The 4,771-nt window shown below is 39.9% G+C and overlaps 1 pseudogene; it reads left to right on the forward strand.

Moving 5' to 3' along the window:
- Positions 1 to 3,129: 3,129 nt before the first annotated feature.
- LOC142626022 (uncharacterized) lies at positions 3,130 to 4,264 on the forward strand (annotated as a pseudogene).
- Positions 4,265 to 4,771: the final 507 nt, after the last annotated feature.

The following is a 4,771-nucleotide window of genomic DNA, read 5'->3' on the forward strand; positions in this document are numbered from 1 at the left end:
TATCTTTATCGTTTTTTGTGTTCCAATTTATGTTATATTAATCACAATTTGTCATATATTTATTTAACTTTCCATATAAAATAGTCAAACTTTAAAATAGAAAAAAAATAAAATAAAACACATGACAAATTGTGATTAATGAAATATAAAGTAGAATACAAAAAATGGTACATATAATTCGTATTCTCTAACTACCATTGAAAAAGTTAAACTTTCAATTTAGCAATAAAACAAGCAACAAATATCTATCTTAGAATTTTAAAATTTCCTCTGGGAGGTTCATCATTTCCTTGGTTCCTGCCCAAACTTCCTGAGCAAACTCACAGGTCCACGCCACCCGGGTTGTGTCTTCAAATTCTAACGCTCAGCAAATGATACTGAAACTAGGCTGGGTTGAACTCTGCCAAGTGTCATCTGCCCAATAGAACTCAATTTTCACAGTATGCATAAAAATGAACATATGATTATATGAGGCAAAGCAAATACTAAAAACTACTCAGAGAACAAACCCCATAAACATAGAATAGAAGAGGTCATTGTAGTCAAACACAGACACGTGTATGCACGAACTTATAAGCTACTCGAGATATCAAATCACAGAATCAAGGTTTATATATCCTAACTCCACTTGTGTTAGCTTGCCAGGAAAGGACCAGACTTCGCACATGATTTTGTTGTTTAGGATAATTCACCTATTGGGATCTGGATCCTCTCCATTTCCCCTTGAAATGGAGAGAGTCCAGTTCACGGACAGGATCATTTTGAAGCAAGATCGACGTTAAAAAACGTGCCACGTCATAACTTAACCAAACCACACTTAACTATGGTTAAACGCTTAAACTAGAGGCTCTCTCACCAAACTCATCTGAATATTTCAAACTCTCTTTCTCACTCTCTTCTCCAAGGTTCGACCGGTTCTCGCACTCCAACCCGCACCCACAGCTCGGTCTGGGTCCTCATCGTCACCCAAGGTTAACTCAGATCAGAGACCTTTCAAAAAAAAAAAAAAAAATTTTGGGTTTCAAGATTTCTTCTTTTTCGTGATTTCGTGATTTTTGAGTTTCAAGGTTTCTGGGTTCAATTCCCGCCGATCGATTATCTCTGTCTCTGATCTGAGTTTTTTTTTTTTTTTTTTTTGAAAGGTCTCTGATCTGAGTTAACCTTGGTATAACCAGAGTTTGAATTACTTGAGTTAAAGTTTTAACATTTTATTGACATGGCACATCTTAGACCCTAGATGTATTTCAAATTAATCTCCACCGTGAAATGGACACTCCATTTCAAAAGGAAATGGAGAGGATCCGGATCCCACCTATGGCCATGTTATTGCTTTATGACAATTTCAGCATCTATTATCAGAGGCTTAGTCCTCCTAACTCTCTTTATTATCCCAAAAAAAAAAAAAAATCCACTTGTTTTTGTGCTTAGTGTCATACATTTTTGTTTATAGTGATCAGTTTAAAGCTCGAAAAGAGGGAAAAAATGTAGGTTGACAGCTAGTATAAAATTTAGTTATTTTATTATAAATGGATCTACTATATATACAAGTTACGGCATTGACTACAAAATTATGTGACTAATCCTCATTAGTCTATTGAGGATTTGTAAGTGACTCCGAAGTTTTGTAAATAAAGTCTGGCTATTGTTGTAATTGAAGTTTAGTTTTGTCACAATTTAGGTTTATTGTTGTACCTGAAGTCTGAGGCATACAAACATTAGGCCTAGAGAGACAAAACAAAAAGAACCTCAAGGCTAACCCAGGTGCCTAACCGATCTGCATACAATGACAAACCAGAACAAGGAAATTAAGAAGTCCTTTGTGCTGCAGTGAGTTGTTGGGTATTCTGTCAAGAAGCCCGTAGCTCCATCAAAAGTGGTCTTTGATTTTAATTGGATTTTTCCGAAATAGAACTTGTTGCGTGCATTCCATAAAGCCTAAACAACCACTGCCCGGGTCTCTAGTTCCTATGTTCCAACTTATTCACCATACAGCGAAACAGTAAGAAAGAAATCTGATGCAGCATTGGAGCACTACTGTATTCTTCCTCTGGCCATTGTCTAAACATTTCTAGCAAATGGGCATTCTCATGTCACATGACACGTAGGGTCCGTTTGGATAGAACTTATTACTGAAAACTGAAAACACTGTAGCAAAATAATTTTTAAATGTGTGAATAGTGCGGCATGACTCATTTTTAATAAAAAAGTACGTAAACAGTATGTAAATAGTGTCGTGAACAGTATCGTCAGTGGGTAAACAATAACTTCTATCCCCTTAAAAGTTGAAAAGCTGCCGCAGGAAAAAAAAAAAAAAAAAAGAGCTAAAACATGAAATTTCCCAAACGTGAACACAAACTCCCAATCCAAACAAATACGTAGTCTCAGGCGTTGATAGCAGAGTATAAAATTACAAAAAATCTAATACCACAAAACTCTTGCCACAACTACTTGATAGACTAATGGTCCATTTGGACTGAGGGAGAGTGAGGGAAAATAGAGTAGAGTAGAGTAAATTTAGCACAAAATTAGCTTATTTTTAGCCAACTTTACTTTACTCCGCTCTACTTCTACTATTTCTCCTTCCATCCAAACAAAACATAAAAGTGGTAAAAAAAAAAAAATTGATCTATATGAAATTGATAAACAACCAATCATTATCAATCACGTAGTATAATAATGGTAAAAGTTGTGACTTTTCACATGGTATTAGAATTACTCCAAAATTAATTGCATTTGTTTAAGAACAAAAACAGGCTTTAGGAACGTTGGAATGGGTTTTTCGAATTCGAAGAGTTTTAAAATGGGCTGGTGTCCGCCAAAGCTTGGGCTTGAATAGAAATTTGGGCTTAAGTCCACTGATTAGAGTCAGTCAGTTGGGTCACTGACGGTGGGAGTCTGTACGTACGATTTAGAAGTGGTTGGCAGATGAGGCTAGGCTACTACAATATTAATGATTTCACCGGCCACTGATCAATTTTCAAAACCAGTTGAATATTGCGCCATTTCATTAAGCATGGCTTAGTTGGCCACAATCAAATGTACAGAAAAGTGAAGAAAACTGAGAACGCTTCAACTACATGCATTAATGTTGTCCTCCGTACTTGGCACTATAAAAGCTACTGCTACTCATTGCTAATATTAACAATTAGCAAACCTCCTTTTTCTTGTACTGGTATTTGTATCCTTTTATTCTAAAATAGAAGATGGGAAAGTTTTCTAAGTACTGTGGTGTGTTTGGTGTGATGTTGGTGTTGTTAGTGATAGCTGCAGGGACAACAGAATGTAGAAAAATTGAAAAAGACACATTTTCTGATGGCATAGGAGGTGGCTTGGGTGGTGGAGGAGGTGGTGGTGTTGGTGGTGGAGGAGGTGTTGGTGGAGGATTTGGAAAGGGTGGTGGTGCAGGAGGAGGAGTTGGAGGTGGCGCTGGAGGAGGGTTTGGTGGTGGAGGTGGTGCTGGCCATGGTGGTGGTGCTGGAATTGGAGGTGGTGTTGGCCATGGTGGTGGTGTTGGTGGGGGTGCAGGTGGTGGCATTGGAGGTGGAGGTGGTGCTGGTGGGGGTGCAGGTGGTGGCATTGGGGGAGGAAAAGGTGCTGGTGTAGGAGTTGGAGGTGGTGTTGGCCATGGTGGTGGTGTTGGTGGGGGTGCTGGTGGTGGCATCGGAGGTCGAGGTGGTGCTGGTGGTGGCATTGGGGGAGGAAAAGGTGGTGGTGTAGGAGTTGGAGGTGGGTCTGGTGGTGGAGTTGGTGGAGGTGAGGTGGTGGCGTTGGAGGTGGAGGTGGTGTTGGTGGGGGTGCAGGTGGTGGCATTGGGGGAGGAAAAGGTGGTGGGTAGGAATTGGAGGTGGGTCTGGTGGTGGAGTTGGTGGAGGTGCAGGTGGTGGCATTGGAGGTGGAGGTGGTGCGGGTGGTGGTGCAGGTGGAGGTATTGGGGGTGGAAAAGGAGGTGGTGTAGGAATTGGAGGTGGGTCAGGTGGTGGTGTTGGTGGGGGTGTAGGTGGTGGTGGTGGTGGAGGTGTGGGTGGGGGAGCTGGTGGTGGTGCTGGAGGAGGGTTTGGTGGTGGAGGTGGTGCAGGTGGAGGTGCAGGTGCCGGTGGTGGTGTTGGTGGTGGCTTTGGTGGTGGTGCTGGAGGGGGCATTGGTGGTGGATTTTAAACCAAAAGTTAAAATATATAGCGTGTAATGTAATGTAATACTATGCTCATATGCATGGATATTAGTTAAAACAAATGGAATAAACAGAAGAGCAAGAGCTTTTTAAATAGTTTTTTTCACTTCTTCCATGCAAAATTATAATTCTATCAGTTCCATATAATCATATAATTAAAGTAAAAGTAAGTTTTGTTTAGACAAACTAACAATCGTCGCGGCACTTTCTGGTATATGTAACATTGAAAAAGGTTAAGATTTCAAATGAAGTAGTAATAAAACAAGAAACAAATATCAATTTGATTAGAGTTCTAAATTAATTTCAAAAGTAACATTAACATATGATTGCACTGCACTCGCATTGTGCATTCGTAATATCCATACAATAATGGTAACAAAACTGTGCCACCTAAATTCACCTAATTAGCCTAAAATTATAGGCCAAAAGTGTGATTTGAAACATTGATTGAGAACACTAGAGTGCGTAATACATGATATGAATCATATATAAAGTCGTCATGAGACTTGCAGGGTCGCCGCATGTGCTGCATGCATGCATGCATGTCATTTGTAAAGCATAGCCCCAACAGTTCTTCTACTTGCTAGTTGCTTATGACCAACT

Source organism: Castanea sativa, chromosome 2 (genome assembly GCF_040712315.1).
Source record: "Castanea sativa cultivar Marrone di Chiusa Pesio chromosome 2, ASM4071231v1".
NCBI lineage: Eukaryota > Viridiplantae > Streptophyta > Magnoliopsida > Fagales > Fagaceae > Castanea > Castanea sativa.